This window comes from Pelophylax lessonae (assembly GCF_965119305.1).
Source record: "Pelophylax lessonae genome assembly, chromosome: 2".
Classification (NCBI taxonomy): domain Eukaryota; kingdom Metazoa; phylum Chordata; class Amphibia; order Anura; family Ranidae; genus Pelophylax; species Pelophylax lessonae.
In genome coordinates this window covers 289,989,478-290,004,682 of record NC_138769.1, presented here as the reverse complement: position 1 = coordinate 290,004,682, position 15,205 = coordinate 289,989,478, and the positions used below count along the sequence as shown (strand labels likewise).

Sequence of the window (15,205 nt, the reverse complement as noted above, 5' to 3'; positions counted from 1 at the left end):
CATTGTGCTGCTAATTTTTGTGTGTGTGTGGTGTCTTTGTGTATGTCCCAAAACGGAACAAATGATGTAAATGTGATCCATTAAACTCATTTTTCTGAATGATGATATTCCTTGTCCTTGCATCAATACATGTATATAAACTTAACTGTTACTACAAAAGAAAAAGGAAGAAACGTGTATATCTTGTCGCATCCTTTTTCTATTTTGATCTCTACCTGTATCTGTTCATGAGTTACATGGCTTTTTTGTATTGCATGCATAACCCTGCATAGATATCTTTCTGTATAACTACTGTGTCACTGATCTACCCCATCTGCAGTACCCATGGTATATCCCCCCAGGTTATTCGCACCTATCTCCGCATATGTATTTGGAAAATTTACTTCACCTGTCTTGTGTTTTCCTTTGTTCCCTCTGCGCTGCTTTTGTAGCATATCCCTGGGTTACTGTTGAAGGCTAGGTATAGATATGGTTTGTCCTCTGCATGCAGAAAGCTTCGTCCACTGCAGCCACTGCTGATCTCTTTCACATTATTGCTTCCAATGAGATGGAGGGAGGAGAGAGAGCAGGAGGGAGAGTGAAAAGGGACGAAAAAGAGAGAAGGAAGAGGGTGGAGAAAGGGGGAGGAAGAGGAAAAAAAAAACAAAAGGAGGAGGGAGAAAATGAGAGATTTGATGATATGGGAGGGAGAAAGCAAGGGACAAAAGAAAAGCATCAGTGAAGGAGGGAGGTTGTGTTTGGAAGTCGTCCTTCCTGATGTTCACTGACTCCTTGTCCTTGTTAGTCTTGATTTGCTTTGCTGCTTTCTGACTGATCCTTGGTGCAAGCCTGCAGTAAATGTCAGATTTTCTGCATTTTCCTACTATCCCTTTCACTTATTTTATCTTCATCCCTGAAAAAAAAAAATGCTTTTTGTTTCTCGTCAACAGATGCTTCCAATGGCTTTAATTACTAGGTCAGCAGTATTTCACAACTATATTCCCTATCCATAAATCTTGTGTCTTTTTCTTTGTTGTGTTTGCTTCGGGATCTGCTGACATTGACTGGCACCATTCCCAGTATTTATAACCAAGTAAATGTTAAGCAATAGAAAGCCATGGGTCAATGACAAATGTGCAGCAGATCCTCTAATCTAGATGAATCCTGATTATTTCCACTGGACAGATAATTTACTGGAAATACTGAGATTTGTGGAGGTCAGAGTGACAAATGCAGATCCCATTGGATGCCATTGGCAGCACATCTTTATAAACCAAGCAATTGGCATCTGGTGGATAAGCCAGCAATAAGCAGTGCTGGAACTGGAGAAAGTCCAGAGAAGGGCAACAAAAATAATTAGGGGAATGGAGGACATCAGCTATGAGGAAAGACTACAAGCACTGAACCTATTCTCTCTGGAGAAGAGACGATTGAGGGGGGATATGATATCAATGTACAAATACTGTACTGGCGACCCTAGCATAAGGAACAAACTATTCAGAGTAAGGGAATACAATAAGACACGTGGCCACTCACTAAAACTATAGGAAAGGCGGTTTAACCTTAAAGTGCGTAGGGGGTTCTTCACTGTAAGAGCAGTAAGGATGTGGAATTCTCTTCCACAAACAGTTGTATCAGCAAGGAGCATCGATAGTTTCAAAAAACTATTAGATGGGCAACTTTAAGACCACAACATACAGGGGTATACAATGTACGGTTAACAGCAAACACACATACACATCATAGGTTGAACTGGATGGACTGATGTCTTTTTTCAACCTCACTAACTATGTAACTATGTAACAGTGAAAAAGGGTGAACAATCACACTCCACTTTTTTAAATCTGTAAACTATTGAAGAAGAGTTTTGAAAACCTAAAGAGATGCCAGGGTGGTGAACTGTTTCTTTACAGCACTGGGACTGATTGTGTAAATAAAGCAGACAAGCCCTGCCAGCCCTATCGATATCTGCAGAACAGAAGTAGGAAATAATCTCCAATGGAGGTTTGATAAATTCTTATAATGCCCATTTTTCTCATGGAGGTGATTTTTTTTTCTCAACAAAACTGTGATTGCTGTTTAAATCCTTTTGCATAATCCCGCCACAATAATCCTGCCACTCTAATCCAATCAATTTAGACTTGATTTAACAACCTGCCACATAATTTATGATCGGGTAAAGCGGTATAAGCAGGAATTGTTGTAGGTATTTTTAGAAATACTTATTCCCTTTACAGTAAGGTTGTGGTCTATTGTCATCTTTCAGTACTATGGACATTCAATTGATTCTGTCTGTGACCAGGACAGTCTTTGACAGTCGTTCTGTAACCTTGCAGTCTAATAAAATACAGTAGCTTTTTTTTTTTTGTATAAGTTTGCAGGTCCAGTATGTTTAAACATACAGTGGGTATAGAAAAGAATCACCCCCTTTTTTTTTTTAATAATCAAATTTTGTTGCTTTGCAGCTTGAAATGAAGACAGACACAGTTTTTTGTTTTATTCAGCTGTATATTCTCAGTGCATCTTATAACAGTGAAAGATAGAACACCAACATGTCAGGAAAAAATAAAAACTATTTAAAAACAGAACTACTGAGTTGGAAAAAAGGGTCACCCCCCTTATGTCAGTATTTTGTTGAACCACCATGCACTTTTTCTTTGATGGTGACCATTTGTGGACTGTAGTCTTCAAGTCATTCCCCAGATTTTCAATGTGGTTTAAGTCTGGGCTCTGACTAAGCCATGCAAGGACACTCACCTTCTTCTTCTTCATACACTGTGTGGTCATTTTTGGAGTGTGCTGTGGGTCATTGCGATGTTGGAAGGTAAACCTTTTTCCCATTGACAACTTTCTGGCAGAGGGCAGCAGATTTTCCTCAAGAATTTAATAGTATTTTGCCCCATCAATTTTTCTTCTATACCGACAAAAGCTCCAGTCCCTGCTGCAGAGAAACACCCCCATAACAGGATATTACCACCTCCATGCTTTACTGTAGGAATGGTGTTATTTAGATGGTGAGCTGTATTGGATTTCTGCCAGACATATAGTTTGGTGTTGAGGCCAAATCAATTTTAGTCTCATCTGAACACCCTGATCACACCTTGAAGATTCTGAGGCCACATGGAAAAAGATTTTATGGTCAGATGAGACTAATATTGAATTATTTGACACACTTCAAAAATTACCACACAGTGGTGGAAGAAGAAGAAGGTGAGTGTCCTTGCATGTCTTAGTCAGAGCCCAGACTTAAACCACATTGAAAATCTGTGGAATGACTTGAAGACTGCAGTCCACAAATGGTCACCATCAAATTTACCTGAACTTGAGTGGTTTTGCAAAGAAGAGTGTGCAAAAATTGCAAAATCTAGATGTGCATAGTTAGTAGAGACATATCCCAACAGACTAAAGGCTGTAATTAGTAATTCTGTTTTAGATTTTTTTTTTTTCCTGACATGTTGGTATTATCATTATTATTATACAGGATTTATATAACGCCAACAGTTTGCGCAGTGTTTTACAATATGAGGGAAGTTGCAATAGTAAATACATCTGAATAAAACTGTGTCTGTCTTCATTTCAGTCTGTAAAGCAAAAGAATTTGGTTATTTTAAGGGGGGGGGGGGTGATTCTTTTCTATACCCGCTGTAGTTATTAGTGTGATGGTGGTGCAACAGTAAACACCTAAAAAGCACCGGCAATTAAAAATATCTAAAGCCGCAATCAACATTTTTAGATATCTTGAATCCTAGGAAAATAAGGTCTATGTGTTTTTATTCATTTGCAGAAAGTTGAAAGAGGAGGTTGGCATAATTTACTTTTTTTGATCTTAAGCAGCAAGCTATCCTTTTCACTTTCTTCTTTAACCTTCAAACACAGCGTCTTCTAATCTAGCTCATTTTCCTCCATCAGAGAGGAATCATTCACATGTCTAGAGCTGTTAATATTTTCCAGCAATTATAAATCCAGTGCCTGATTCTTTTGGTCTGACATTTCACATGATATGCACTGTATATGACAATAACACTATACAGCTTTGTCATACTGCTTTAGGGCCTTTTTATTTAACCTATGTGTGCAGAGGTTTGCCATTGTTTTTAATGACGTTAGTTCACATATACTGTATGTACAGTGAGGAAAACATTTATTTGATCCCCTGCAGATTTTGTAAGTTTGCCCCCTTACAAAGCAATGAAGGGTCTGTAATGTTTATCATAGGTGCATTTTAAATGATAGAGACAATATCAACAAAAACTCCAGAAAAAAAAAACACATAAAACAAATGCTATAAATTAAGTTGCAGTTCAGTTAGTTAAATAAGTATTTGATCCCCAAGCAAAACACGACTTAGTACTTGGTGGAGAAACCCTTGCTGGCAAGTACAGAGGTAAGATGTTTCTTCTAGTTGGTGACCAGGTTTGCTCAAATCTCAGGAGGGATTTTGGTCCACTCTTCTTTACAGATCTTCTCTAAATCCTTAAGGTTTCTTGGCTGTCTCTTGGTAACTAGAAGTTTCAGCTCCCTCCATAAATTTTTGACAGGAATAAGGTCTGGACACTGACTAGGCCACTCCATTACCTTAATGTGCTTCTTCTTGAGCCATTCCTTTTTTGCCTTCCATTGTCATGCTGGAAGACCCATCCATGACCCATCTTCATTTTAAATACACTTATGATAAAAATGATAGACCCTTCATTGATTATTTTCCCCACTGTAGCTTGTTGACATGAATTTGCCAAAAAAAGGTCCTGCTGATTTGTCATCCACTGATGCATTGATGTGCCTCATAGGGGATTTAGATAGAACATGGAGGCATTTCAATGCATCATTAAATCAAAAGCTTAGCAATGTGCTGCAAAGCACACGTATAAATGTGAATACAGTCTTATCGATCTTTGACCAATCTCTAATTCAGTGGTCAATTATATTACTTCATAGCACTGAGCACTGTATTATGGGGAGGCAGGGGTAGTCTCATGTATTCCCCTATACCGAGAAATAAATGTTTTTCTGAAACCTAATTCTAATATCCAGTGGATATTCTTAAGCCTTTACACCTGCCAGTGCTCAGCTCATGCTCTATTTTGCCACCAGAATCTTCTGCAATATCTCATTCGCATGAAGGGTAAGTGTGAATGTTTGTTACATATAGCGCTGTTGTCACTGCCTTTTTTTGTTATACTCTATGAACTGGCTCTTTTACAATTTAATGGCTACTGCTGTGTTTTCTATACAGTATATGCTGGCATGTTGGGCCCAATGTTAGGACCAGCATCATGCTGCACACGTTTAAACTCAAACAAAATTAAAAGCCAGCCTGATGTATACTTTTACCATAGGATTGGCATTAAATGGGAAAAACTCATAATTTAGCACCAGCAAGGATGCCCTGAACTCACACACCAAAACCACCATGGCCTAAAACTTGCCTTTTAATAGACCACTATGTAAAACACATAATATGGGAAGTATAAGGAAGTCACAGAGAACTGGGAGGTGTGCTTTACTTATAGGGTAATGTAGGACTAGTACAGAGACATGATATAGTAATCATAGAGGCAGGGGCTGACTGGTAACTTTCAGCCCAGGGTGCAAGTACAAACCAGAGGCCCATGGTGCAGCAACTTGGCCCTCACCTGACCCCCATTCCAGACTGAAGCTCTGCTCCAGGTACTCTCTACTCACCGGCCGAATCTGGGTTACCGACTTGGCCAGCAGGGGGCGGTTGGGGGAGCTGGGACAGCTCTTTTGGGGCTGGCCGGGGGAGGGTAGGGGTGTCTCCAGTGGGGCATGGAACTGGCCTCTGCTCAGACACAGTTTACACCATCTATGCACAGGTTTAAACCAAATACATTGCAGGACAGACCTTTTACCGACAAAATATTCTAAAATTACTGTGCCACAAGTGACAATTTTTTTTAGATACACACAATGTCATATTTAAAAAAATAAAACTCTTTCATTACATATGCAACTCTGAACATAGAACATAGACAAAGACCTAACCTTTTCTCTGTGTCCCGAAGGCTGTCCTGCAAGATCCAGGGCAACTTGCAAAGCATCAGCCAGGGGCCAAATGGTAGAATACTTAATACCTTCCAGCATCCAGCAAAGGAAATTCTCCCAGACTGTCATGTAGAGTGATCTCTTGCCCCACAGTCAAGTTCGGATAACAGAAGCAGTGCAGGATTGTGTGCTAAGGTAAGTTATCCATTGAACACCAATGCTTATTGCGCCAAATAACACCACTCATAATAATCAGGATAATTCTATTCTGCTGTAAGGAATTCCCTTCTACCTTTGGCGTTTCTCGCAGACACTTTTCTAAGGGATTCCCAAATGCCATGTTTTCCTTGCAAGCTGTGCTTTATGCTCCTGTCCTTTACATTAAAGCAGTAGTAACCCCCAAAACAAATTTTTTGTTGTTCAATCGTTTAGTCCAGTCCGACTCTTCATGACCTCATAAACCATAGTGCGCCAGGCTTTTCTGTCCTCCACTGCCTCCCTGTTTTCCATTTTTTAAGCTTGTGTTCTTGTATTTCACCTGGTGATCCTGCCAGTAACACACTTCCTGTCTTAGGGCATCTGGGGGAAACAGTAAAGTGGATGTCATTGGATAGCAACATTGTCAATCATACTTACCTAGGTGTATGGAGCCTTGGTCCGCTGCTGCATCCGTCCCCCCCGCCGGCTCGAAGACTGAGAACCAACGCTTGGTTCTCAGTGCTCCGTGAGCAGAGAGCTGGTGACAGTCGGTCACTGGCTCTCTGCTCTACAACCGCAACCCCCCCTCCCTGCACTCACTGGAGCTCTGGGCTGTGGAGCTAGCGGGAGACTGAGACGGGTGAGGGTGCAAGCGCTTGGGTTAATCCCAACCAAAATGGTTGCAATCTTTCCCTAGCCTGGACTGGTTCTGTGAAGTCAGCTGTCAGCGGGCAATCGACACCAACAATATAAGTTGCTTTTATTCCCACAGACACAAATTATTTGGGGCTTATGTTTTTCCCACTGACACCAATGGTGGTGCTTATTTTATCCCATTGTCACCAATGAGGGGGCTTATTTTAAACCCATGTAAAAAAAACAAAAAACGGTATCTGCAGGGCTCTACTCTTACTGGGGATCACTTGATTCTAGCACCGCTCACTAAAGTGTGCAGACTATAATCAACAATATAACAACCACCTACAGCGCTTACTCAAGTTCACTAGTCCTAAACCTGCCAGTTCACTTTTTTTTTCTTATGTAGTCACTAAACAGTTAATTAGCTGATCTAAACAACCCAGGACCTCTTGGTTATGAGTCATTCATCAATAGCTGTACATAAGCTACACAACAAGCTATTGCTTATCCTGCCAGTTCAGTTCTCTAGTGACTTAATAACGCAGTGTTTCTTTGTGTCAGATCTAATGCATATGTCGATCATGGCCACCATTTCTCCTCCTCCTGCAGACGGGAACACCTCTCCCTCCTTCACAGCACTTGTCCAGCGTTTGCCTGCCAATGGATCAATTAATGTTAACCCCTTAGCACTTCTCTGGTGCAGATCCCATGGCAGTTCACAAGAACTTGTGTATAGCTACGATGTAAAAAAGGAATAGCCTTCTCTAAAATAGTATTTTTAAAACACCATAAAGCTTTAATCATATTGCACATACAAATGCATATCTTGACTCTTGGCACATAGCAACATCAATATAGGGCACCTATTGGAGCTGATGTCGATACCCTGTTCCTTCAGTCCAGCTAGCAGGTTTTGTTGTCGCAGGCAACATCACTCTCTTAGGATGCATTAAACGTTTTTAAGCACATTAAGAAAATCGTAGATCTTTACTTTAGATCTCAAGCAAGCAGTACAATTACCATCCAGCATTACCTACACATGCTAAACAAAAAAAATCTAAAAAAACTAAAAACTAAAAAAAATAGGATGATTACCAAATATTTTACACTCCCTTTATCTAAGATGTACCCCCCTGCACACGTACACTCACAGCCACCCCCTATTTTTTCTCTAGCACAGAAAAGCATAAGGGAAAAGACACGACACTGCAAGTCATATGTTGTTGTGAAGCCACTCTCTTGACCACATTCATTTTTTCACACAATGTCCCCATGTGCCTTCTTGCCCCTCCTGAGATGTCTCTCTTTATTATTTTCAAATTAGACAACCTTTAGCTTGCACAGGGCAGTGGTCAGGAGTAAGCACCCCTTACATTGCAGAACAGTTGTAAAGTCCCCTTTTTGCTGCCAATGGCATATCCCACACACCATTGCTATGAAAGGATTAAAGCAAGCTCAACAGCAGTCATGAGCTTGTTTCTAATGCGTGCAGCAGGAATATTTAGTAAAATTTATCTGGGCTCTGGAGCCATTCAATAACATTTGCAGGACTCGCAAAATGCCAGTTTCCCCCCTTTGATTCCCTCCTTGGTTCCTAGTCCATCCTGCTCCTCCTGGGAGCCTAAAACTAGAGATTGACCAATTATCGACAACACCGATATATCGGGAGCCGATATGCACTTTCCCCAATATATCTGTATCAGCCTTCGGATTTACCGATATTGCCGATATTTTCGTGATGGCATTGTATATGTTGCGCGCACACGTTCTGCCTTCTAGCACCGCCTCCCACACCTGTGCGGTCCATACGTGACGCCATTTCACAGCGCACTGCACACGTTCTCTGCCTTAAGACCGCCTCCCACGCGTCACACAGCCTCGTGTTACAGCCAGCTGCAGTTCAGTCTGGTCACAGTGCCAGACATCCATCCACCCACAGGCCCTAGCCTCAGCCAGCCACCACAGGTAGCCAGCCGCCAGCCATCCGACCCACAACAGAACAGGGTGCCAGCAGGTCAGCATCCAGCCACACACTCCTCAACAGGGTTCCAGCGAGCAAAGCAGCCACCCAGATGACACCACCAAGCCAGCCACCTGCCACCGCGACCAGTGACCACACAGTTTTCCAGCAAGCCAGCTACCCACAACAGGCCAGGGTGAGTGAGTGACACCAAGCCAGCCACCCACACAACACAGCGACCCCAAGCCAGCCACCCACCACAGTGTTCCAGCAAGCCAGCCAACCACCACAGTGTTCCAGCCAGCCACCCACCCAGCCACCACAGTGTTTCAGCAAGCAAGCCACCCACAACAGGGTGACACCAAGCCAGCCAGCCACTACAGTGTTCCTACAAGCCAGACACCCATAACAGCGTGACACCAAGCCAGCCAGACACCCACCACAGACTGTTCCTGCAAGGCCAGCCACCCAGAACAGGGTGACACCAAGGCAGCCAGTGCCACCACAGTGTTACTGCAAGCCAGCCACCCAGAACAGGGTGACGCCAAGCCAGCCAGCCAGCCACCACAGTGTTCCGGCAAGCAAGCCACACACAATAGGGTGACACCAAGCCACCCACACTGCCAGGCATCAGCCAAAAACCCACACTGCCAGGCGTCAGCCACCAACCCACAACAGGGTGCCAGCAAGCAACCCACACTGCCAGGCGTCAGTCACCAACCTACAACAGGGTGCCAGCAAGCAACCCACACTGCCAGGCGTCAGCCACAAACCCACAACAGGGTGCCAGCAAGCAACCACCCACACTGCCAGGCGTCAGCCACAAACCCACAACAGGGTGCCAGCAAGCAACCCACACTACCAGGCATCAGCCACCAACCCACAACAGGGTGCCAGCAAGCAACCTACACTGCCAGGCGTCAGCCAACAACCCACAACAGAGTACCAGCAAGCAACCCACACTGCCAGGCGTCAGCCACCAACCCACAACAGGGTGCCAGCAGCAGCAACTTCAGCAAGCCATTTTTTAAATCTTTTTGTGTCTTTCAAATTGAAATGGAGATGGATGAGGAGAGATAAAGTAAAAGTGTGGTCTGGGACTATTTCTCGTCTCAACCTTCTCCAGGAAAAGCAGCAGTGTGCAACACATGTACTAACAACATAAGCATGGGATCAGTAACTGCAAAAAATAAAAATAAGTCAAATATTTGGGCCCATCTAAGAGTTCATCATATTGAATTTTATCATGCAGCACAGAAAAAACAAAATAAATATCAATGTGATTTTGAATTAATATCTCCTCCACTATCCCAGGCAACAATAATAGATATGTTTGTGGAAAAAAAAACACGTCACTGTCTAGATTCAGATGGAAGATCCCAACTGCTGGACAGAGTAATAACAGAGATGATTGTCACTGATAACCAGCCATTTACAATGGTGTCTGACTCAGGATTTAAGCGGTTGATGTCCATACTTGAGCCAAGCTACACACTGAAGAGTGAGAAGTTTTATTGAACCGAAATTCTGGCAAAGCTTCACCAAAAGGTTGTTGACAAAGTAAAGGCTATGCTGCAACCAGAGAATGCTGGCAACTCGCTCTCATTCACGACGGACTGCTGGTCACAAACAGAGTCATAGTCTCTAATGATTCTTACATGCCACTTCATTGACAGCGGATGGACAAAAAGGCAATTGGTGTTGAATACAAAAGTGATGCAAGGATCCCACACTGAGTACAGTAGAGAAATGTTTCTAGGCATGCTTGAAGAATGGGGAATCAACAAAGACCGAGTGATGCTTGCGAAACTTCGAGACAGTGGAGCAAACATGCGGAAAGGAATGAGGCTTGCTGATATGTCAGACCTCTGTGTCATGGCACACAACACCCTCCAACTTTCAAATGATGGTTTGTCAAGCCAAAGAGCTTTGATTGATATATGTTTTGAGAAGCATGAAGAGATTAAAAATGTTGTGCTTGCAAGTATTTTGAATCCTCAATACAAGAACCATGCTTTCTCTTCTGATGATGTATTGGCTAAGGCGAAACAATGGCTGACAGAAGATATTCAACAGGAGGTTCCTGTCGAAAAGACAAATCCAGAACACTATTTTTACGAAGAGCAGCATGCTGCTAAAACAGACAAATGTCCAAAAATACATCAGCGAACAGAAGAGAATCTTCTTAATTGTGGTCGAATTTATCAGGACATTTTCAGTGTTTATTGGGGGCTCATGTGGAGGATTCAATTTCTTCTGAATCTGCAACTATGAGCCTGAATGATGAACTTCATCTCTATTTGAAAGAAGCAGTAATTGACAGAAGAAGTCATCCTCTTCAGTGGTGGAAAGAAAATGAGGTACGCTACAAAAGACTTGCTTCCCATGCTAGAAGATACCTCTCTCTCTCTCTGCTCCTCTGTCCTCCACTCCTCCTGAGCATGTTTATGAAGTGGCAGCATTGTATGAACAAAACAGAAGACCTTTAACAAGTGACCATGAACATGTTGAAATGTTCTGCTTTCTGCATTATAATATTGTTCTACTTCACTGGGAGTATTGAAAAGAGTAGTGTCCACTCTACTCCAATCCACTGTTTAGCTGTTGCCTAGCTTTTTTTCTAGAAGTTTTGCACTGACTGCAGTAGTTGCAGTGAGTGTCCTACTGCAGCGGTAGTCCACTGAGTGATTCCAATCCACTGTCTAGCTGTTGCCTAGCTTTTTTTCTAGCAGTTTTGCACTGACTGCTGTAGTTGCAGTGAGTGCCCTACTGCCAAATGTCTAATCCAATCCAATGTGTAGCTGTTGCCTAGCTTTTTTTCTAGCGGTTTGTAAGATTCTGGTACCTCTGGTACCCTTATTTTCCACTTTTTCTTTCAATATGCGTCCCACCTTTCTAATTAGGTGGTACGCATACACCTTTAAGACGGATGACGTCATCGCCGAGCGCCGCAGAGCGGCTATTTCAACCGCCGGCGTTCTCTCTCACGTTGTTCGTTCAACCTGCCTGTGTGTCCACATGCTTACAAGCTTGTCTTGCTACCGGAACCTCCAGCTATTCTCTTTTACTTGGAAACAGACCGGAACCTCGCTACTGATCCCTGTATCTCGCTACTGGATCACTCCCTCACTACTGGACCCTTCTACTACTAACCTTACTAGTGATAAGTACCCCACAGGGGAATCCTCCATAACCTTACTTACACTATCTACCTCTGCACATTAAGGACTGTTACTATCTATGCATACTAATTCTATCATCTGCACTGTTACATAGATTGCTAGCTCTTGAGTCTACTACCATCTATCCTTGCACTGGGTTAGTCTATCCTGTATTTGTCATCTGCTGTCCTTACCACCTGTTACCATACTCGATTACTAACCTATCTGCATTCTACCTAATACCATCTAATACTCTCCTGAACATTTCTATCAAGTGCTTACCATCTCTGTCACTGTTCACACCTGTCCCTTCAGCACATCATCTTCATACTATCATATACATCCTATCACTCCAGGAACATCTTATTGAGTGTGTATATCTGTATGCTGAAGCTGACAGGCCCACAGTGATGAGTCTGGAGAGTTGGATCTGGTTATTCAACACATCTCTACATGACTACTGAGTGGAGATTCTGCAGCTGCAAATCCAGCCTACTACAAAAACGCAGGAGCGTTACAGATTGAACGAACCTAAAAAATGGATTCAGCAGAATTACCCACTCAAGTGACACAATTAACACAACAAGTAAATGCATTAATGCTTGCTCTTACTGAAATAAAAGAAGAAAATCAGACTCTGATACAGCAGGTAACCCGTCTTTCACGGCTCACTGCTGCTCCACCCCCTGAACCTAAAATAAACCCTCCTCTAGTGTTTACAGGTGATCGGAAAAAATTTCGTGAATTCAAAAACGCATGTCAATTGCTTTTTTTGTTAAAACCTCGTACATACCCTACTGATCAAATTAAAGTCTGTACCGTTATCTCATACTTAACGGGTGATCCACGGGCCTGGGCAGACTCTCTCTTTGAGAAAAATGATCAGCTTCTCAACTCCTATTCTTTATTCCTAGCGGAACTCGCTAGTTTATATGATGACCCCAACAGGCAGAGTACTGCTGATATTCAATTGAGGGCTTTAAAACAAGGAAGGAGACCTGTAGAAGACTTTGTAGCTGAGTTCAAAAGATGGACCCTTGATTCAGGGTGGAATGATACATCTCTGCGAACTCAATTCAGACTCGGGTTGTCAGAAGCTGTTAAAGACGAGCTCGCCCGAACGGATTTACCTGGCACCTTGGATGCCTTAATACAACTCAGTATCAACATCGACAGGCGACTGCGTGAAAGAAAGGCTGAGAAAATGGGAATGCCATTGTCTAGTCCTTCTCGGATTTCGGCCGTTGACCCTACTCCCATGGAGGTAGGAACCATACGCCCACCTTTATCAACTACTGAACGAGCCAGAAGAAGATCCAGAAACCTCTGCATGTACTGCGCATCCCCGGATCATTTGATAAGCGTCTGTCCCCTTGTCCGCAAAAAAGAGGGTGAGTGTTCACATGTCTTGCTAGGAGGATTAACGACTTCCTTTTCTAACCCCTATCTCTTTGTTCATTTGACATTACAGTGGGACCAGACTAGGATTACCACCAAGGCTATGATCGACACCGGATCTTGTGGAAACTATATTGATACATGTTTTGTTACCTTAAATAAAATACCTATTATTTCAAAACCTAAACCTGTTTCTGTTAGTCTCATTAACGGTATTCCACTATCTTCTGGTCCAATCACCAACCAGACACAAGCACTCCTCGTCACTACTAACGAGTCTCATATGGAGACCACCACTTTTGATATACTATCTTCACCCCATTTTTCTATTATTTTGGGACTCCCCTGGTTACACACACATCAACCAATCATAGATTGGAAAAGACGGACCTTGTCTTTCCCTTCTCACTATTGTGAGATTACGTGTAACCTCCCATCTTATGGAAAGATCCTGTCTGTGGTGTCAGACGAGATTGCACCACTATGCTATCAGGATCTGTCCGAAGTATTCCTTGAGAAAAATGCTCAAGTGTTGCCTCCGCATAGGGATTATGATTGCACTATCGATCTACTCCCTAACAGCAAATTGCCTTTTGGTCATGTTTATCCTCTTTCACAGGATGAACTTTCTCATCTCAAGGAATACTTGGATGAGAATTTGACAAAAGGGTTCATCGGACCCTCTACTTCTTCCACAGCTGCAGGACTTTTCTTTGTCCGCAATAAGGATTCAAGTCTTAGGCCTATTATCGATTATAGGCAATTAAATACGATTACAATAAAGGATCGCTATCCTTTACCGCTCATCCCTGAACTCATTGAACAAGTGCGTGGGGCTACTTACTTCTCTAAATTAGACCTGAAAGGGGCATACAACCTAATCCGAATCCGTGACGGAGATGAGTGGAAAACAGCATTCAGAACCAGATACGGATTATTCGAATATCTTGTGATGCCATTCGGGTTGTGTAATGCTCCCGCAGCTTTCCAAAGGTTCATAAACAACATCTTTAGAGACTTATAGATAATAGGAGTAAGTATAAAAACACCCACTCAACCCAGCGCTAATATAAAATATAAAATATAAATACAAAGCAGCCGCTATAAAAATCAAATAATAACAAAAGGTGTATAATGAGAATCGGAAGGAGGCTCACATACACTAGCAGCGCTACTAGTGTATGTGAGCCTCCTTCCGATTCTCATTATACACCTTTTGTTATCTTTAGAGACTTACTTGATGTCTGTGTTGTAGTATATCTGGACGATATACTTATCTATTCTCGATCTCTCTCTGAACATATAAAACATGTAAGACTTGTGTTATCCAGATTACTCGCACACAATCTATACGTGAAATTAAAAAAATGCCTATTTCATAAAGAAGAAATATTATTCCTAGGATACATCATATCCAAAACCGGAATTAAGATGGATATGAGCAAGATATCCTGTATTCTGGACTGGCCTATACCAACAACTCGTAAGGCATTACAGCGATTCCTTGGATTTTCAAACTTCTATAGGAAGTTCATCAAGAACTTTTCTGCCATTGTGAGACCTCTCACACAACTGACAAGTATAAAGAGACCATTCAAATGGTCAGAAGAAGCAAATCGAGCTTTCTGCTTGTTAAAATCAAGCTTTACTTCTGCTCCCATACTACGCCATCCAGACCCATCCCTCCAATATATTCTGGAGGTAGATGCGTCAAATATGGCAGTAGGAGCAGTTCTCTCCCAACGACCAACAAATACTTCACCACTCCACCCAGTTGCTTTCTTTTCAAAATCATTAAGCAGCCCAGAGGTGAATTACCCAGTGGGTGAAAAGGAGTTGCTTGCCATAAAACTGGCACTGGAGAATT

General features: G+C 42.5%; 1 protein-coding gene across 1 annotated transcript in view; it reads right to left on the bottom strand.

Moving 5' to 3' along the window:
• The window catches only part of AMIGO1 (adhesion molecule with Ig like domain 1), a 34,687-nt gene extending 33,888 nt beyond the window's left edge, over nucleotides 1–799 (bottom strand). The window contains exon 1 of the mRNA XM_082245652.1: nucleotides 389–799. The gene's annotated coding sequence lies outside the window, so the exon portion shown is untranslated. The remainder of the gene's footprint in view (nucleotides 1–388) is intronic.
• Nucleotides 800–15,205: the final 14,406 nt, after the last annotated feature.